The following is a 21,428-nucleotide window of genomic DNA, read 5'->3' on the forward strand; positions in this document are numbered from 1 at the left end:
AGCAAAAGAATGAAGAAGGAAACAAGCCGGCTGCACCTGAAACTACTGTTTTGCAAGAAACATCCCTCGAGTGTGTTGTGCGCAGGTGGACCGACCCCGAAAAATTAGCCCGAGTGTGGCTACGAAAAGTTTGTTTGTCCAAGACTTGCTGGCCTCTGTTGCCATGGCAACCAACTGGCAGAGTTGTTTACAACTTGGCTGCCGGGCCAGTGCTGGTGATGTCATCGCGGGACGTGATGTCATCAAGGCTTTGCTGCTATACACAGCTGCCAGCACAACAAGCAGCTCAGTTGCAGCCGGTCAAGCGACCGAGCAGGTAGGTGGAAAGGTAGGTGCAGTTTATTAAACCGTTTCCTTTGGATTTGATTTCCTGGTGGCCGGCCGATGTATCCTGCTGATGCTGCCTGCCTACGGCTCCAGCTGGGAGAATTCACCCTCCATGTTCTTTGATAGATAGATTAGATACATTAGATAGAATAGATAGGATAGATAGGATAGATTAGATAGATAGATAGATAGATAGATAGATAGATAGATAGATAGATAGGTAGGTAGGTAGGTAGGTAGGTACTAATAATAAGCTAGCCAGCTAGGCAGCCAGCCACAGAGACAGCCAGCCAGCTACAGAGACAGCCAGCCAAAGAGCTAGCTGCATGTCATGTATGCCAGACAGAGACGGAGACAGAGACAGAGACGTGTATGTCTGCCATCCATCAGGTGGAAGCAGACGCAGTGTGATTGGGGGGTGGAGCTATTCAGATTTGAGAGCAGAAAGGAAGACAGAGGCAGTGCTAGGCAATAGGAGATGCAGTGTGAAAGCACGTCCGGTCCGCCATCTGAGAGGGTGGAGCGCATAATAGGGTATGTATGTCTGGCTTCGCCTTAACAAGAAGGACGTGGTGTCCGAGAAGGGGAGTTTTCGGGAAACCGTTGTGGCCATCGCTTCTCGGCCTTTTGGCTAAGATCAAGTGTAGTATCTGTTCTTATCAGTTTAATATCTGATACGTCCCCTATCTGGGGACCATATATTAAATGGATTTTTAGAACAGGGAGATGGAAAAAGAGCTTGCTCTGTCCTCTCCAGGCATTGACCTGGTATTGCAGTGCCTCCAGGTTCAGTGCACCCCCTAATGAGTTTGCAAAAAACAGAGCAAAAGAATGAAGAAGGAAACAAGCCGGCTGCACCTGAAACTACTGTTTTGCAAGAAACATCCCTCGAGTGTGTTGTGCGCAGGTGGACCGACCCCGAAAAATTAGCCCGAGTGTGGCTACGAAAAGTTTGTTTGTCCAAGACTTGCTGGCCTCTGTTGCCATGGCAACCAACTGGCAGAGTTGTTTACAACTTGGCTGCCGGGCCAGTGCTGGTGATGTCATCGCGGGACGTGATGTCATCAAGGCTTTGCTGCTATACACAGCTGCCAGCACAACAAGCAGCTCAGTTGCAGCCGGTCAAGCGACCGAGCAGGTAGGTGGAAAGGTAGGTGCAGTTTATTAAACCGTTTCCTTTGGATTTGATTTCCTGGTGGCCGGCCGATGTATCCTGCTGATGCTGCCTGCCTACGGCTCCAGCTGGGAGAATTCACCCTCCATGTTCTTTGATAGATAGATTAGATACATTAGATAGAATAGATAGGATAGATAGGATAGATTAGATAGATAGATAGATAGATAGATAGATAGATAGATAGATAGATAGATAGGTAGGTAGGTAGGTAGGTAGGTACTAATAATAAGCTAGCCAGCTAGGCAGCCAGCCACAGAGACAGCCAGCCAGCTACAGAGACAGCCAGCCAAAGAGCTAGCTGCATGTCATGTATGCCAGACAGAGACGGAGACAGAGACAGAGACGTGTATGTCTGCCATCCATCAGGTGGAAGCAGACGCAGTGTGATTGGGGGGTGGAGCTATTCAGATTTGAGAGCAGAAAGGAAGACAGAGGCAGTGCTAGGCAATAGGAGATGCAGTGTGAAAGCACGTCCGGTCCGCCATCTGAGAGGGTGGAGCGCATAATAGGGTATGTATGTCTGGCTTCGCCTTAACAAGAAGGACGTGGTGTCCGAGAAGGGGAGTTTTCGGGAAACCGTTGTGGCCATCGCTTCTCGGCCTTTTGGCTAAGATCAAGTGTAGTATCTTGTCTTACTGAACTGCCTTGACTTGACGGCTCAGGTCCTGGGGTACCCCCTGCACTCGGCCTTTGGGCATCGGCGATTTAATTCGTCTTAAGCTCACTGCAGCTATTGGGTGTAGGGCTATTCCCCAGGAACGAGAGTGAACCTTCCTCTCGGCCTGCTGCTCGATTGTCCTGTGCCCGACGGTTTGACCGGAGAACCACTTCGATCCCGCCTGCCGACGAACGATCGACGAAGACGCCCCGGAACCCCGAGAAGGACGACGCTGAACCCCGAAGAAGCCGGCGACGAGGATTTGCATCTCTCCGCCCCCTTCGACGAGAATCTGCATAGCTCCGCCCACCAGGAAAGAGCTCGACCGGGAGAAGCGATGGCCTCTTCAGCACCAGCAGCGGAGATGAAGAAGACCCAGCAGAAGGAAGCGAGGAAGAGCCAGGAGGCCCGGGTCGTGGATGCCTCTTCCTCTGCCGCCCCAGCTCAGCCGACGACCAGCAAGGCTGCGGATCCAGGCGTCCCTACACTGCGGCCCTGGATGCGCACTACGGTGGCCATGCGACTGAAGAAGGTGGATGGTAGAGAGCCGGACATGTCTGAGGATGTGTTCGCTAAGAAGATGGTCCTGGACCAGGGTTTCTCCAAGGCTGAAACCCTCAGCATTTTCTTCTTTACTGGGATCTTCTATGTGACATTTGCCTCCTTCAACACCTGCAGGAGGTACTGGGAGGCGGTAAAGGCAGCGAGGCCCGAATCCCCTTTCTCTCGCTTTGTAAGCAACTGCTTAATCCAAAGGGAGGAGAGGCGGGTGACGGTTTCAATCCTTAACCCGTACATCCCAGGCAAGGACATCGCCACATTCCTCGCAAGGTACTGCACAGTGGTCAAGGAACCCTCCAAGATCCTGAGCAGCCTTGGATTCTGGACTGGCAAGTGGTCGGTGGTCGTGAGGCTCAACAGGGATGAGTCATCGGACGACGGTTTCCAGCACCTGCCTCAGGCTTTCTCTTTGGGTGACGCTCCAGGCTTCATCTATTACCCGGATATGCCGCAGATCTGCAGGAGATGCAGCAAGAAGGGTCATCAGGCGAAGGACTGCAGCGAAGATTCCTGTAGAGTCTGCCGAGTGCCGGGGCATGGGACCAAGGACTGTCCGAAGGCAAAAACCTGCAACCTCTGCGGCCATGCGGACCACAGCTACAGGGCCTGCCCCCAGAGGGAGAAGAGAACGTGGGCATCCGTGGTTGCCAAAGCTCCGACCAGCCAGCAGCCGGCCGTAGCCCAAGCAGCGCAGAAGCCCAAGGAGAAGGAGAAGAAGAAGAAGGAGGGTAAGAGGACGACGGCCCCTAACCCTCCCCCCACCCCCGCCCTCCCTACCCCTTCCCCCTCCCCTCCTTCCCCCCCTCCCCCCTCTCCCTCCCCGCCCACCCCCACTGAGGAATCCCTCCCCTATCCCATTGCCTCAGTGGGTCCCCTGTCCCCCGCCCCTACCCCCACCCTCCCACCCCACTCCCCCAACCCAGCAGCACTAACCTTTCCTCCCGCTGCTGTGGTTCTCTCCTTGGAGGATTTTCCCCCTCTTGTCCCCACAGTGGTTCCCGACAGGAAGAGGAAAGTGAGGGACAGCCCATCGGCTGAGACCTCCAAGAAAAAGATCATCGAGGTCTGCGAAGATGACCTCCCGGAGGAAAGCGACATGGATCAGGTGGTGGAGAATCTGGTCGACGAACCGGAGGCTTTCGACTTCGAGGACGTCCCAGAGAATGCACACCTGAAAGAGGCGCTGGAGGAGTGCATACGGGAATGGGTCGGGCCGGCGGGCCCCGAAGAAGAGGATCCGCCCGACCGGAGTGGTATCGTATGAGTCTGTGACTAACCCTTTTCTTTTCTCCCCATGGCTAATCTTTCCATCTTTAGCTTAAATGTGCGGAGTATGAGAGATAGGTCTAGATTCCAGACAGTTCTTTCGTTTTTAAATGCTCAGTTGTGCGATGTGTATATGTTGCAGGAATGTGCTCTGTCCTCTTCTAGGTCCTACAACCATCTGGCCAGGCAGTGGTCCCACGGTCCCTCCTACTGGTCCGGCGGGGGCGACTGTAAGTCCGCAGGGGTCGCCATCCTGATCAGGGGAGGCAACTTTACACTTGATTCTGTTCAGGAGCTTGTCTGTGGCAGATTGCTAATTGCAGACGGCTCTTGGGCGGGGGAGCCCGTAAGGCTCATCAATGTGTATGCCTCTCCTGAGAAGGGTGCGCGTCTGGAACTATTCCAGGCCCTGCGGGCCCAGCTCGCAACCTCCAGGGCTGTAGTGTTGGGTGGGGACTTCAACTGCCCCATTGAAGCGGACGGACGCAGTTCTGGGACATCTGTCAAGTTGGATGTCACATCCAAACTGCTCATCGAGATGGTGACTGAAGCATCCTTGCAGGACGTTGTTGGGTCCATCGGGAACGGCTCTGTTAATTATACATGGAGCCGCCCCGATGGCTCGCTCCGTTCTCGGATTGACTTTGTGTTTGCCTCTCGAGCAGTCAGGCAGACTAGGCACTCTATGGTTCCCTGCTTCTTCTCTGACCACAGGGCCATTCTGTTTCAAGGGGTTCTGGGCCATGGTTTCCCATCTGGCCCAGGCTCTTGGAAGCTGAATTGTGCTCTACTGGCTCAGGAGGAGGTTCTGGAGGAGCTTAGAGAGGCCTACATCGTATGGCGCAACGATAAATGTATGTTTGAGCGTGTTAGTGATTGGTGGGAATTTGTTAAGGTTCAATTTCGCAGTTTCTTTCAGGCCAAGAGTCGTCAACAGGCGTGCGGAAGAAAGAGGGACTTCAGGAGGCTGCAGCGCGAGCTGCGGTCACTGCAAGACCTTCTCCGGTGCGGCTGGGACGTGAAGGAGGAGCTGGAGGAGACCAAAAAGAGCTTGCAAAGGCACTTTGAGGAGGAATCCAAGCGAATCGTCTTCCGTTCCAAGGTGGAGAACCTGGAGAAGGGTGAGAAATGTAACTCGTTCTTTTTCAGGAAACTCCACGCCGGCCACACGCCCCTGACTGAGCTGCGGGATGAGACCGGAAGTTTGCGGAAGGGCAAAGAGGACGTGATGGGGGTTGTCACTAGCTTCTACCGCAGCCTCTACGCCCCGAAGACCACCGACTCCGAAGTGGCCGACGAGTTCCTGTCAGGTATCACTAACGTTGTTGATCCCGCAGGTGCGTCGGCCATGGACGCCCCCTTGACGGTGGGGGAGCTGCTCTCTGCCGCTAAATCCTTTAGGCCTGGCAGGACCCCGGGCAGTGATGGTCTCCCAGCGGAGCTCTATGTAGCGCTGGGGGATCTCATTTGCCCGGACCTGTTGGAGCTGTACGAGGAGATGGTGGTGGAGGGCAGAATGCCTCCGTCGTTGAGGGAGGGTATGATCACGATCCTGTATAAGCGGAAGGGGGAGAGATGTGACTTGAAAAATTGGCGTCCCATCTCTCTCTTGAACGTGGACTACAAGATCCTCGCCAAGGTGCTGGCCAACCGGCTGAAGAAGGTCATCGGTCGGGTCGTCCATCTGGACCAGACCTGTGGCATTCCCGGCCGCAGGATCGCAGACAGCCTCGCCCTAGTGAGGGACACGGTCCATTACATCCAAAGCCGCCGTGCACACGCGGCCCTGGTCAGCCTTGATCAGGAGAAGGCTTTCGACCGGGTCTCTCACGAGTTCATGGGCAGGGCACTGCGTAGGTTAGGACTTGGTGATATGTTTTGTCGTTTTGTTAACGTGATGTATTTTGATATTTTCAGCAGGGTACTGGTGAACGGCTGGAAGACTGACCCCTTTCCGGTTCTTTCTGGGGTCAGACAAGGCTGCCCTCTCTCACCTCTCCTTTTTGTTTGTGTTATAGAATCCTTCGCGGAGGCTATACGGCAGAACGGAGAGATCAGAGGGATCACCGTACCCGGACCCGATCGACACGAGGTCAAGTGCTCGCTGTACATGGACGACGTGACCGTCTTCTGCGCTGACCAGCGTTCGGTGACCGCACTCGTCCAGACCTGCGAGAAGTTCGGAAAGGCTTCAGGGGCAAAGGTCAACTGCGGGAAGGCGGAGGCTATGCTCTTCGGGGAGTGGCACCTGGCTTCCTCCGCCCCCTTCCCGTTTACCATCAAACCGGACTTCATCAAGATCCTTGGAGTCTGGTTCGGAAAGGAAGGCGCGGCCCTCAAGTCCTGGGAAGAGCGATTGGCTAAGGTCAATACGAAGATCGGGCTGTGGAGCCTCAGACACCTCACCATTGAGGGCAAAGCATTGGTCCTGAGGAACGAAGTTCTGCCTGTGCTCCAGTACACCGCACAGGCCTGGCCCCCCCATGTCACCGTCTGCAGGGCCATCACCAGGACCGTGTTTTGTTTCATCTGGGGCTCCAAAATGGACAGAGTGAAGCGCTCCGTGATGTACAAGGAACCCCGCAAGGGCGGAAAAGGTGTTCCGGATATCCCTACCTTGCTGCAGGCAGCCTTTGTATGTGACTGTGTGCGGAGGACTCTGCAACAGAAAAATGGCTCTGCGGGCAGGTCCATGTCTCGCCTGTTCCTCCTCCCCCTCTGGAGGGGTCTGAGCTGGGACAAGTGGGACAGCTCCATCCCTTACAACTGGCACACTCCCTGGTTCTACGGGGGCGTCGTCAAGTTTGTGAGGGAACACCAACTGGAGGGACTCAAGCCCGACTTGTGGAAGCCAAAAACTGTCCACAAGCTCATCAGAGCACAGGACTCTATGGAGCTCGTTCCAGGGCTCACTGCGGCCACCGCAGAGACTATATGGACAAATGTGGCTTCGGCGAAGCTGACCAACGGGCACAAGGACTTGTCTTGGATGGCCATTCAGGGGGGACTGCCTTTGAGGTCATTCATGCATGCCCGCAACTTGTGCAAAACGCGGTACTGCCCCCGGTGCCCCTTCGTGGAGGAAACATCTTTGCACCTCTTTTGGCAGTGTCCGTTTGCTCAGGGCCTGTTGGACGCCCTGGAACTCGAACTCAGTGACTGTGTGCCCAGGAACAGGCTAACGCACTGCGCGGTGCTGTACGGCCTGTTCCCTGGGAATTTCGGCGATGAGGCAACCCGGGAGGCCTGGCGCCTTATGAACTGTTTTAAGGACGCTATATGGCTTGCCAGGAACCGCCTCATTCTGAAGAAGGAGAGGATGTCCTTTCTGGACTGCCGCAGGCTGGTCCACAGCCTGCTCAGAGACTATTCCATCATGGACAGATCGGACCAGGAAGAAGAGGATTGATACCCCTCTCCTTCCCCCTCTCCCCTTGTGTTGTGTTGTCTTTCAATAAAGCTTCGGGCCTGTGATTTCCCCTCCCTACCCCCCTCTTTCCCACCCCCCTTACCCCATCACTTGTCTGTATTGCTTTATCGTTTGTTGTTTTAGGATTGTTAAGGTATGCCGGAATGCTAGTGTAGCGGGTGGTATGATGTATAGCGTAGGGAGCCTGTGCTGTATGTTGTACCATGGTGCTGAGTATGTAGTGTCTTATTTATTGAACTGTGCTGCGTCACAGTTTATGTATGCCTGACGACGACTGATTGTAATAAAGATATTTTCAATCAAAAAAATCTGTTCTTATCAGTTTAATATCTGATACGTCCCCTATCTGGGGACCATATATTAAATGGATTTTTAGAACAGGGAGATGGAAAAAGAGCTTGCTCTGTCCTCTCCAGGCATTGACCTGGTATTGCAGTGCCTCCAGGTTCAGTGCACCCCCTAATGAGTTTGCAAAAAACAGAGCAAAAGAATGAAGAAGGAAACAAGCCGGCTGCACCTGAAACTACTGTTTTGCAAGAAACATCCCTCGAGTGTGTTGTGCGCAGGTGGACCGACCCCGAAAAATTAGCCCGAGTGTGGCTACGAAAAGTTTGTTTGTCCAAGACTTGCTGGCCTCTGTTGCCATGGCAACCAACTGGCAGAGTTGTTTACAACTTGGCTGCCGGGCCAGTGCTGGTGATGTCATCGCGGGACGTGATGTCATCAAGGCTTTGCTGCTATACACAGCTGCCAGCACAACAAGCAGCTCAGTTGCAGCCGGTCAAGCGACCGAGCAGGTAGGTGGAAAGGTAGGTGCAGTTTATTAAACCGTTTCCTTTGGATTTGATTTCCTGGTGGCCGGCCGATGTATCCTGCTGATGCTGCCTGCCTACGGCTCCAGCTGGGAGAATTCACCCTCCATGTTCTTTGATAGATAGATTAGATACATTAGATAGAATAGATAGGATAGATAGGATAGATTAGATAGATAGATAGATAGATAGATAGATAGATAGATAGATAGATAGATAGATAGGTAGGTAGGTAGGTACTAATAATAAGCTAGCCAGCTAGGCAGCCAGCCACAGAGACAGCCAGCCAGCTACAGAGACAGCCAGCCAAAGAGCTAGCTGCATGTCATGTATGCCAGACAGAGACGGAGACAGAGACAGAGACGTGTATGTCTGCCATCCATCAGGTGGAAGCAGACGCAGTGTGATTGGGGGGTGGAGCTATTCAGATTTGAGAGCAGAAAGGAAGACAGAGGCAGTGCTAGGCAATAGGAGATGCAGTGTGAAAGCACGTCCGGTCCGCCATCTGAGAGGGTGGAGCGCATAATAGGGTATGTATGTCTGGCTTCGCCTTAACAAGAAGGACGTGGTGTCCGAGAAGGGGAGTTTTCGGGAAACCGTTGTGGCCATCGCTTCTCGGCCTTTTGGCTAAGATCAAGAGAAGAGGATCATCCTGCTGGTGGAATGGAGTCACAAGGCATCCGTAACACTGTGCGATTTCTGGTGAAGCCAGACTGCAACCGCAGATATGAGCTGGGAACTTTCGTTCAAGTCGTCCTTTTTAGGATGTTGAAGCTGAACGCCTCGGAGATCTTCTGCCTTCAAGACAACGCTTCCCAAGGGCTGTTTGACGTCTCTTTTGAGACGAATTCTCAGTGCCTCTCAATCTTTGAGAAGTGCAAGGAGCTGATAAAGAAGCAGGAGCTGAAGGACTTCATCTTGCTGCCGCTGTTCCAGATGGATGAGAAGCCGGTGACCGTCCACCTCTACAACCCCTTCACTGAGCTGGCTCATGTGGTGGCCTTTCTTCAGAGATATTGCAGCAGCGTCAGAGGAGGCACTAAGCTGAGGAACTGCTTCGGGATCCCGAATGGCAAGCTTCGTTTCTGGGTGCGGTTTCGTCCAGACCCTGATGGCATTGGGGGGATCATGAATCCACCTGCTACCTTCTCCCTGGGAGGCAATCGAGGATACCTGGTGTACCCAGGTCAGCCGAAGTACTGCCGCCAGTGCCTGAGTTTTGGGCACACAAAGGACTCCTGCCCCACTGGTCGCTGTTGCCGGAATTGTGGAGGACAAGACCATGATGCTGGAAGCTGCTTGAAGCCTCGCACCTGTGATCTCTGTGGTTCAAGGGAGCACCTGGCACGGGCCTGCCCCAAAGGTATGAGAACCAGTCGAAGCTACGCTGATGCTGCCAGCTCAGGCCGTGGACCTATTTTTTTGGAGGTTGAGCCACCTGTAGAGCAGCCTGAGGAGCCTGTAAAAGAGCTTACTATGGCCCAGGCTTTTGCTCGTATGCCACCTCTGCTTTTGCCTCCGCCATTGCAGATAGCGCCAGTGACCCCTTTGGCATCTGACCGTGCTGCTGATGCGAGTCCAAGGCCACTCATTGTTCCTGACGCTGGAGCGGTTGCTGAGGCCTCCCCTGCCCCACAGCAGATTGAGTCCGGCCCACCTTCGCTGCCTGCCTCCACGGATGACGACATTGAAGAATTCCAGTCCCCGATGCAATCTGATGGTGAGGAGACCAGTGCTGTCATTTCCTGGGCTGACACTGACACATCCGACAGTGTCCTACTTTCGTCCTCTGGCACCGTGATTCCGCCCACGCCTGCAGCTGACCAGGACCAGCAGGGCTTCACGCTTGTACGGGCTCGTCGCAAGCAATGTAGGGAGGGTACGGGCCCTCCTAAGAAGAAGCTGATGGATGCTGCTCCCAGTGCTAATCGTTTCAGCATCCTCTCCGGTTCGTCTGAGGACGACGTTATGTCTACGGCTGAAGCTGAGATACCCTGTCATCAGGCTCCGATTTCCCCCTCTGCAGAATACCTGGATTCGGCCGGAGTTCTTCAGCTGCAGGAGGTATGTTGCTTCCCAGAAGCACAGACTTAATTTTTGTCTTTTGACTGTTTTTAGTTTACCTGCTTTCCTTGCTTTACCATGTTCAAGATTCTTTCCCTAAATGTTAGAGGATTGGCCTCTAAAGTCAGGAGAGCAGCTATTTTTGATTTTTTGAGCACTCAGCCTGTAGATGTTATTTGCCTTCAGGAATGTTCATTACATACTCTGCCTTCTGATGCTGAATGGACACATGGGCCTGCATTCTGGGCTCCTTCAGATGCTTCAAGGAATGCTGGAATAGGTATTTTGCTTAAATCTCAGCTATTACATTGTTTGCGTCATACTGTTCTCATACCGGGACGCTTGCAACAGTTAGACTTGGAATTCTCTGGTGTCCCCTTGAGATTGTTAAATGTTTACGCTCCTGCTCAGAAGGCAGAACGAGTGGATTTTCTCACTAACCTGCGTTTTTTCCTACCAGGCACCTTACCTACTATTCTTACAGGTGACTTTAACTGCATCATTGACACTAGAGGGCGCTGTGGGACTACTAATGTGTCACATGTGGATAGTACTGGTAAACTGCTGGTTTCTATTGTACAAGACTTCTCCTTACAAGATGTTTGTACGGTTTATAATTCAAATGACATTGTTTTCACCTATTTTGCTGATAGAGGTACGGTCAAGTCACGAATTGACTTTATATTTGCTACGGCTCATTTCCAAGTTGTGGGTTACAATCACATTGATGTGGGTTTCTCTGACCATGTGGGGTTACTTGGTACTGTGTCATTACAAGGGGCGGTGTTACATGGTAAGGGATTCTGGAAACTCAACAATTCACTATTGTGTGGGCCTGATGTTTACAGTTTATTTGCCAAAAAATTTGATATGTGGTATGCTAAGGCACATACTTTTGACTCACTTTTGCTATGGTGGGACTGGGTGAAGGGTGAAATTGCTTCTTTCTTCAAATGTTATGGTAAAAGTGTGGCCAGACAGCGCCGACAACAATATGTCAAAATGGTCAATAGTTTAGTGCTGTTAGGTAAACTAAAGCAGGAAGGTATTGATGTGGAGGACGAACTGACTGCTGCTAAACAAAGGTTTAATGATTTTCTTGCTGACAGGGGTAAACAAATCATATTCCGTGCTAAAGTACGGCACGTGGAGGAAGGTGAGCAGTGTACCAGGTATTTCTTCAAAAAATCAGTCCGTACAGCATCTGTTATCAAATCTGTTCTGGATAAGAATGGGACTGAGGTACAGGGCTCCAATGTGGGACCCACTGTCACCAGTTTTTATGCGGATTTGTTTGTTAACCGTGATTGTGTTTCAGAACCTGAGATGGAGGAATATGTTTCTGTGTTGGATACTAGGGTCCCAGAGGCTCAGGTTCCTTCTTTGACAACACTGGTGACTGAGGGGGAGGTTCTGGATACATTGAAGGGCATGCAGAACAATAAAACCCCTGGTTTGGATGGGATATCTAAAGAATTTTATATTACTTTTTGGGATATTATTAAGGTGGTGTTTGTCCAACTCATCCAGCTTATCCTTTCTACAGGGGTGCTTGCTCCTTCCATGAAGGAGGGAGTTATTACTCTGCTTTACAAAAAAGGTGACCGTAGGGATGTCAAAAATTGGCGTCCAATTACCCTACTTAATGTGGATTACAAGGTAGTTGCTAAATTGCTTACAACACGTTTAAAAACTGTTTTGCCAGACCTCTTTGGGCCTGCTCAAACCTGCGCCATACCTGGCAGGCGTATACATGAGAATTTAATATTGGTTAGAGATGTTATTCACCACGCTGTGTCTACAAACTGTCAATTGGTCCTTACTTCTCTGGACTTACAAAAGGCTTATGATAGAGTGTCGCATAAATTTCTTTTCATGGTCCTTCAAATGTTCGGTATTCCAACAGCTATACTTCGTGTGATAGAGGGTATGTACACAAATATCACCAGCTGCGTTCTGGTGAATGGGACATTAGGTGACCTGTTCACAGTATCTTCAGGGGTTCGGCAAGGCTGCCCCTTATCCCCGGTATTGTTCATAAGTGTAATGGAACCTTTTATTCAGTCGGTTATTAAAGACAAGGTTATTAAAGGTTTTTTTGTGCCGGGAGCAAAGGGGGAGGCAGTCAAAGTACTGGCCTATATGGACGATGTAGTGCTTGTGAACACATCTCAAGCGGATGTAAATCGGGCCAAATTGCACTTACGGATCTTTTGCTCTATGTCGTCCTTATCAGTTAACTGGGAGAAATGTCGGTATACTTGCTTTGCTGAACGTACTCCTATTCTAGATTCTCAGGTGCCTCGTGACCCACAAGGGTTGGACATTTTGGGGGTGCATTTTGATAAAAATTTAACTGGTGAAAGGTCCTTCAACAGATTGGGAGAACGTGTGACTCAGAAGCTCAACTTTTATAGGTCACGACAGATGACTCTGTTTGGCAAAGTGCTGATTATTAAAGCTATTATTCTGCCAATGATCTTTTACCTCACTGGTGTTTTCCCTCCTACCACTAGGTGGCTCCAGCGTATTACAAGAGTATTGTGTATCTTCTTATGGGGCTCCAGAATGGAGAAAGTGTCCAGGGACAAGTGCATGAAATTGAGAGACAATGGAGGTTTGCACTTTCCAAATATCGCCTTCTTGTGTCAATTACATTATTGGTTGTTTATCCATAAGCTTGTCCTCAGTACTAGCTGGGTGGGACACATGGTCCGTTATCTGGGTGGCTGGATGTTCCAAAAATGGGGATGGTTATCTGTGGATAGGACTAAACCGTGGGCATTTGTGACTCCTTCCTTTTATTTCTGCCTGCAAACATTCCTGAATAAATATAATTTGAAATCCTTGGGATTACTATGTACAAGTAAAACACATATTCTAAAATTTGTCCGTGCTGAGGAAACTGTGTGTAATATTGTGTCCTTGTCCAGCTTGCAAGCCAAAAGAGCATGGAAATTTATTACCGCATTACCAGTGACTGCAAGGCAGAGAGAGGTAACATGGCTGGCATTCCACAATGCACTTCCTACCAGAGAGTTTCTCCATCATAGAGGTATGGCGCCTTCGGTCTGTTGTCCAAGGGACAGGTGTGGTGGTGCAGAGACAATTGCTCATTTGTTCTGGGTTTGTTCCTTTCCTCAACAAGTAATTGTCAGACTACAACGCTTATTCATGGAATTGACAGGAATTACATCCGGTCCTCTTAATTTGTTCTTTTATGGTGTGGGGTTAGGCACTTCAGCACAGCATAGGGTGGCGTGGCTGTTCATTACAGTCTTGAGAGAAACGCTGTGGGACTCTCGTAACCTTCTGTTTTATCACCATGCTCAATTGTCCGTTGATGATTCTGTTAAACTGTTTCTGAGTAAATTGTATTTCACGTATAAAATGGACAGTATACGGTCTGGTTCTGATGCGGAGGGAGTTTGGAAGGTAAAGAAATGGAAACATTGGGTATAATAGATTGTTTTCTTTCTATTGTGAGTACTTGTACTTGAAGGTTCTACTGATGTTGTTATTGGTGATGTTTGTATTGTACACTTTATGCTGGAAGGTTATGTATATTTTTTGAAAACTTATGTTGGATTGATTTGTCTAATAAACTTTTGTAAAAAAAAAAAAAAAAAAAAAAAAAAAAAAAAATCTGTTCTTATCAGTTTAATATCTGATACGTCCCCTATCTGGGGACCATATATTAAATGGATTTTTAGAACAGGGAGATGGAAAAAGAGCTTGCTCTGTCCTCTCCAGGCATTGACCTGGTATTGCAGTGCCTCCAGGTTCAGTGCACCCCCTAATGAGTTTGCAAAAAACAGAGCAAAAGAATGAAGAAGGAAACAAGCCGGCTGCACCTGAAACTACTGTTTTGCAAGAAACATCCCTCGAGTGTGTTGTGCGCAGGTGGACCGACCCCGAAAAATTAGCCCGAGTGTGGCTACGAAAAGTTTGTTTGTCCAAGACTTGCTGGCCTCTGTTGCCATGGCAACCAACTGGCAGAGTTGTTTACAACTTGGCTGCCGGGCCAGTGCTGGTGATGTCATCGCGGGACGTGATGTCATCAAGGCTTTGCTGCTATACACAGCTGCCAGCACAACAAGCAGCTCAGTTGCAGCCGGTCAAGCGACCGAGCAGGTAGGTGGAAAGGTAGGTGCAGTTTATTAAACCGTTTCCTTTGGATTTGATTTCCTGGTGGCCGGCCGATGTATCCTGCTGATGCTGCCTGCCTACGGCTCCAGCTGGGAGAATTCACCCTCCATGTTCTTTGATAGATAGATTAGATACATTAGATAGAATAGATAGGATAGATAGGATAGATTAGATAGATAGATAGATAGATAGATAGATAGATAGATAGATAGATAGATAGATAGGTAGGTAGGTAGGTAGGTAGGTACTAATAATAAGCTAGCCAGCTAGGCAGCCAGCCACAGAGACAGCCAGCCAGCTACAGAGACAGCCAGCCAAAGAGCTAGCTGCATGTCATGTATGCCAGACAGAGACGGAGACAGAGACAGAGACGTGTATGTCTGCCATCCATCAGGTGGAAGCAGACGCAGTGTGATTGGGGGGTGGAGCTATTCAGATTTGAGAGCAGAAAGGAAGACAGAGGCAGTGCTAGGCAATAGGAGATGCAGTGTGAAAGCACGTCCGGTCCGCCATCTGAGAGGGTGGAGCGCATAATAGGGTATGTATGTCTGGCTTCGCCTTAACAAGAAGGACGTGGTGTCCGAGAAGGGGAGTTTTCGGGAAACCGTTGTGGCCATCGCTTCTCGGCCTTTTGGCTAAGATCAAGTGTAGTATCTGTTCTTATCAGTTTAATATCTGATACGTCCCCTATCTGGGGACCATATATTAAATGGATTTTTAGAACAGGGAGATGGAAAAAGAGCTTGCTCTGTCCTCTCCAGGCATTGACCTGGTATTGCAGTGCCTCCAGGTTCAGTGCACCCCCTAATGAGTTTGCAAAAAACAGAGCAAAAGAATGAAGAAGGAAACAAGCCGGCTGCACCTGAAACTACTGTTTTGCAAGAAACATCCCTCGAGTGTGTTGTGCGCAGGTGGACCGACCCCGAAAAATTAGCCCGAGTGTGGCTACGAAAAGTTTGTTTGTCCAAGACTTGCTGGCCTCTGTTGCCATGGCAACCAACTGGCAGAGTTGTTTACAACTTGGCTGCCGGGCCAGTGCTGGTGATGTCATCGCGGGACGTGATGTCATCAAGGCTTTGCTGCTATACACAGCTGCCAGCACAACAAGCAGCTCAGTTGCAGCCGGTCAAGCGACCGAGCAGGTAGGTGGAAAGGTAGGTGCAGTTTATTAAACCGTTTCCTTTGGATTTGATTTCCTGGTGGCCGGCCGATGTATCCTGCTGATGCTGCCTGCCTACGGCTCCAGCTGGGAGAATTCACCCTCCATGTTCTTTGATAGATAGATTAGATACATTAGATAGAATAGATAGGATAGATAGGATAGATTAGATAGATAGATAGATAGATAGATAGATAGATAGATAGATAGATAGATAGGTAGGTAGGTAGGTAGGTAGGTACTAATAATAAGCTAGCCAGCTAGGCAGCCAGCCACAGAGACAGCCAGCCAGCTACAGAGACAGCCAGCCAAAGAGCTAGCTGCATGTCATGTATGCCAGACAGAGACGGAGACAGAGACAGAGACGTGTATGTCTGCCATCCATCAGGTGGAAGCAGACGCAGTGTGATTGGGGGGTGGAGCTATTCAGATTTGAGAGCAGAAAGGAAGACAGAGGCAGTGCTAGGCAATAGGAGATGCAGTGTGAAAGCACGTCCGGTCCGCCATCTGAGAGGGTGGAGCGCATAATAGGGTATGTATGTCTGGCTTCGCCTTAACAAGAAGGACGTGGTGTCCGAGAAGGGGAGTTTTCGGGAAACCGTTGTGGCCATCGCTTCTCGGCCTTTTGGCTAAGATCAAGTGTAGTTTCTACAGGAGATCTGGTCAGAAGGTGTCTGGGGTACCCGTCCTGTCGGCCTTGGAGGATTGTCTCCTTGCTGCTATAGGCAGGCGGCTTAGTCCCCAGACAACGGGTTGCGATCGCCTCCTGCGATCTTCGGATCAAGGGAGGGCGGAACGGAGCGGAGCGGAGCGGAGCGGAGCAATTTTTGAACCATGGATGCGGATCCTGGTTCAGTACCGGCCTATGCCCGGATAAAGAATACTGTGCGTGTCATTCTCACAGGCGATACGGCAGATACTCGAGGTCTCAAATTCGTGGTAGAGGACGTGCTCATGGGTGTTTTTAACATCCAGAAACGAGAGATTTTGGCGATCCAGGATTACCCCAAGCGGAGGATTTACGACGTATCATTTACTGAAACGGGAATTTTTCGTGACTTTGTTTTAAGTATTCCCGAGAAGGAACATCCGAAGCTTGAGGGGGTCCGGATCATTGAGCACGTCCTCGACATTACCAAACTCGTGGTGATTAAGATGTATTCCCCTTTCGCTAGTCTAAAAGACGTGGAAGCCTTCCTGGCAGCCTACTTTAAAAGCGTGAAGTGTCAGGGGAAGATTATGAACGAGTTTGGCATTTGGACCTCAAAATGGCGGTTTTTAGTTACGTGCATTAATGACCCCAACTTCGTAGGGGGAGTGAAATTACCACCAGCACGTTTTAAATTAAATAACATGTGTGGCGACCTCTACTTTGCGGGAATGCCTGACTTCTGCAGGGCATGTCACAAATATGGGCACACAAGAGAAAATTGTGACAGCACATGTAAGAAATGTGGCAGCACCGAACATGAGACACAAGAATGCCGTCAGGGTGCTAGGTGCAACTTTTGCCACAATCTCGGTCACATATACGTAAATTGTCCCCACAGACCGAGAAAGACGGAGCAGCCAGGGCAACCCAAACCCAGACCGGGACACCAGCCTAGGCAACCGGAGACCCAGAGTGTCCCCCCACAAGAGCTGGAAAAAGGAGATGGGATGGACGTATCCGTGACCCCCCTTGAGAGACCATCAGAAGACCCAAAAGCACAGAGGATGGGGAAAAGGAGAGCTGGTGGCCGGAAGGAGGCCCCTCCCCAGGAGACTGGGGGGGAAGGTGTGCCGACTGGCGCCGGCTCTCTGGCCCAACAGCCTGCGGTAGAGGCTGTGCCAGAGTGCGAGGACCCCGGGGGCGAGGCCGCAGTAAAGAGGCGAAAGGGCTCCGGGTCCCGGCTCTACTCGGAGGTGGTGCAGGAGGAGCCGATGGAAGTACTCATGGCAGTGGGGAAACCACGTGACGCTCCTCCAAAGGCCCCTTCCCGGGGTACCCCGCCCCCTCTCTGCCAGGAGGGGGTTTCAGGGGTCACCATCTCTGAGATCCCAGAAACCATTCTGAGCGAACATCCTACCTCTGCAGAGGGAATGGTGGAAGGGATTGAGTCGGGAGCCCAGCAAGCGGTACTGCCTGTGTGTTCAGTTTGGGGTGACACTCTGGTCCCTACTGTGCTATCGGGGGGTCACTTGAGCGATGGAAGTTCATCCCCGGCATCCTCCATGTGTACAGTTGAGTCGGATGTGGGGGGATATGAGAGTTCGAGTGGGGTCTCTGGGGTAGCCGGAGAGTTGTAAGTTCAGCCACAGGATTGTCATCTTTTACTCTCTCCAATGGCTGAGTTGTCCGGTCTCTCCCTTAATGTAAGGAGCGTACAGTCGAAGGTGAGAAGGGTTGCCCTTTTTAATTACTTGACGGTTTTTGCTGCTTCCGTCTTCTTCCTGCAGGAGTGCAGCATCCCGCATTGCTTGACGTATAAGAAATATGAAGACGACTGGGTGCACGGTCCGTCAATCTGGTCTGGATCTAACGAATCCAGATCAGCAGGGGTCGCCATACTTTTTAAAGGGAACGTTTTAATTGATACTTTTAATGAAATTTTACCAGGCAGAATTTTACTTGTAAAAGCTTTTATCAATGGTATTAAATGGCAGTTTTTAAATTTTTATGGTTCTCCGGATAAAAACGAAAGAGCTAGGATGCTAGAAGTTTTACCTCTTTTTATTAATGATTCTGACCCTCTTGTTTTAGCAGGTGATTTTAACTGTATTTTAAAGGGGGAACGCCGGCTTTCAACATCAGTGAGTAGAAACTATGATAAGACGTCTTCTATGCTTAAAAATATTGTTTTAGATTTTAAACTCACTGATGTTTTTAAGAAATGTAATACGAATGTACCAGAGGAAGCCGGCGTTACATGGGGTAACGCTAACTGTAAATCTAGAATTGATTTTATTTTCTGCTCTTATCAAGTACTGCCTTTTAAATGTGATCTTTTTACGAATATCTTTTCAGATCACAAACTATTGTTTTTTAAAGCGAAAAGCGATTTTAACAGGAGAACTGGTAAGAATGCCTGGAAATTAAACGTGTCCCTTTTAGAAGATCCGCAGGTTTTATCTGATTTTATCACTTTTTATAAGGATTGCAGGCGAGTAAGAAATCCCAACATTCCCATCAGTGCCTGGTGGGAAAAAATGAAATTAAACATAAAAGATTTTTTTATAAAGGTTGGGATTTCGAAAGCTAAGGAGAAACGTGCCTTTTTTAACCTTTTAAATACTCGTCTGCAAACCCTGTACAAATTTAGAGATCACGGTATTGAAGTAGAAAAAGAAATTATTGACATAAGAAAAGAGATCTCTCAGTGCCTGGAGCAGAAAGGGAAAGAGTTAATATTCCGTTCAAAAATAAAACACCTAGAAGAGAACGAGACCTGCTCCAGGTACTTTTTTAAGAAAATCACGGAAAAGAAAGTTTTAATTGATAACATTGATGGTGAAAACGATGTACAGGGGATTTTAAAAAAAGTGTATGACTTTTATGCGGATCTTTTTAATACAAAAAACATTGATGAATGTTTTTTAAATGACTCATTGAAGGAGATCACCAATGTTTTAGACCCTGTCTCCCAGTCTTTTTTATTACAGGATATCACGGAGCAGGAGGTTTTAGAGACGGTTAAAAGTTTTAAGACAGGTAAGGTACCTGGCCCCGACGGTATACCCATAGAATTTTATGTGACTTTTTATGGGATTTTAAAGGATGACCTTTTTAATCTTTTAACAGAAGTTTTTAAGTCCAAAGCTCTCCCGGGGTCGTGGAAGAAGGGTGATGTCTCCCTCCTCTTCAAGAAGGGAGACAGGTCGAGTCTGAGGAATTGGAGACCAATCACCCTTCTGAATTGTGATTATAAGATCATGGCCAAATTATGTGCAAACCGTCTGAAGGCCATGATCGACAAGATAGTGCATTCCAATCAGGTCTGTGGGGTACCCGGGAGAAGCATCTGGGACAATCTCAACCTTATTAAGGATGTGATAAGCGATACCCAGTCAAGGAAAGGACAACTTGCCGTTTTATCGATAGACTTTGAGAAGGCATTCGACAGGGTATCGCATTTTTATCTTTTTAAGGTTTTAGAGAAAATGGGTATACCCGAGGGTTTTTTATTGTCTCTTAAAGCATTTTATCAAGACTGTACAAGTAAAGTTTTAGTAAATGGTTTTAAGACACGGAACATTTTTTTAAAATCCGGAGTGAAGCAGGGGTGTCCCTTGTCCCCACTGCTTTTTATTTGTGCCCTAGAGCCTCTAATGTGTGCCATACGAAAGGACAAACAGATACACGGAGTCCCCCTGCCGGGAGGGGGGGGGCTCGAGGCTAAGGCAGTGGGGTACATGGACGATGTCACGGTGCTTTGCAGGGACACCCCATCGCTTCAAAAAACCTTGAAACAGATCCAGTATTTTTCTTGTGCCTCCGGTTTTAAAGTCAATTTTAACAAAAGCAGTATTTTAAACATAAATGGAATGGTTTTAATTGACATTCCTGTTCCGGTGTCCGAATCTGTACAGATTTTAGGTGTCTCCTTTAATGAGTCAAACAATGGTTTTAGTAGTTGGGACTTGGTGGCACAAAAAGTAAACCAGAAGCTATGTATGTGGAACATGAGAAAACTGACAATGGAGGGGAGGGTTTTAATTACCAAGATGGTGATTTTACCTATTTTATTATATTTAAGTATGGTGTTTCCCCCTCCAGAAGTTGTTCTTAAAAAAATAACCAAAGCCTGTTTTACTTTTTTATGGAGCTCTAGGATGGAAAAATTAAAAAGAGAGATTGTAAGTAAACCAAAGAAGATGGGTGGTAAGGACTTTCCTGATTTTAAAGCCTTCCTTTTAATCAAGTTTTTTAGTATGTGTCTTAACTCCCTGTCCAAAGAAAACTACTGGTCTTATTTTGTTCGTTTTAACACTGGGTATTTTATGAGGAGAAACGGGTGGTTTTCCACCATTTTAACTTCCCCATACGCTTTTAATCTACCCAAACATTATAAGGTTTTAGAGACAACAGTTAGTTTTTATGGTTTTAAAGGGAAAAGCGCTCAAAACTTGTCAAATAGTAAGAAGATTTTAAAAACTGTAAAGGAAAGTGGTTTTATTGCTCCTATTAAAAATTTTAATGAAGAAAAATGTAAGAAAATATGGGAAATGGCCAATGCTAATTATATTTTTAATCCACAGAAGGACCTGGCCTGGAGCTGCATCCACGAGTGTCTTCCATGCCGGGCATTCCAGCACCGAAGAGGTTTAACCAACTCAGCGATCTGTCCGAGGGGAGGCTGCCAGGAAGCAGAGACCGTGCACCATCTGTTTTGGACTTGTTTTTACACGCAACACGTATGGACTAAAATATCCCCTCTGATAAAAAGAATTACTGAAATAAAAGAACTGAATCACGCTGCTGTCTTTTATGGTTGCTTGGAATGCCCAACAAGGACTCAAGAAATCATGGCATGGAAGACTATAAACTGTGTGAAGGCAGCTCTGTGGAAGGCCAGGAACATTTTATTATATAAACATGAGATTTTATCTGTGAAGGACATTTTAGCCATCTGTTTTAATGAAATGTATTACTATTTTTTACTGGACAGAAAACATTTCCCTGTTTTAGCGAGAAAATGGTTTTTAAGTGAATGGAGCGCTATTATATAAGTCCACCAAGTCCCTTTTAACGTGAATGATGTGATTTTATGCAAAACAATGTATTTTATTGGAAAAATTGTATTTTATTGAGAAAATTGTATTTATGCTTTTTTATCCTTGTAAAA

General features: G+C 48.6%; 3 non-coding genes and 2 pseudogenes across 3 annotated transcripts; all 5 read left to right on the plus strand.

The window, feature by feature from the left end:
- The first annotated feature begins 938 nt into the window (after positions 1–938).
- Positions 939–1,129, plus strand: LOC138773283 (U2 spliceosomal RNA). The gene has a single exon (XR_011359991.1). It is a non-coding gene; the product is annotated as a U2 spliceosomal RNA (small nuclear RNA).
- A 962-nt stretch (positions 1,130–2,091) lies between these two features.
- On the plus strand, positions 2,092–2,234 carry LOC138773674 (U2 spliceosomal RNA; annotated as a pseudogene).
- A 5,474-nt stretch (positions 2,235–7,708) lies between these two features.
- LOC138773464 (U2 spliceosomal RNA) lies at positions 7,709–7,880 on the plus strand (annotated as a pseudogene).
- A 6,015-nt stretch (positions 7,881–13,895) lies between these two features.
- LOC138773574 (U2 spliceosomal RNA) lies at positions 13,896–14,093 on the plus strand. The gene has a single exon (XR_011360191.1). It is a non-coding gene; the product is annotated as a U2 spliceosomal RNA (small nuclear RNA).
- Positions 14,094–15,059: 966 nt separating this feature from the next.
- LOC138773285 (U2 spliceosomal RNA) lies at positions 15,060–15,250 on the plus strand. Its single transcript, XR_011359993.1, has one exon. It is a non-coding gene; the product is annotated as a U2 spliceosomal RNA (small nuclear RNA).
- Positions 15,251–21,428: the final 6,178 nt, after the last annotated feature.

This window comes from Dendropsophus ebraccatus, chromosome 14 (genome assembly GCF_027789765.1).
Source record: "Dendropsophus ebraccatus isolate aDenEbr1 chromosome 14, aDenEbr1.pat, whole genome shotgun sequence".
Taxonomy (NCBI): Eukaryota; Metazoa; Chordata; class Amphibia; order Anura; family Hylidae; genus Dendropsophus; species Dendropsophus ebraccatus.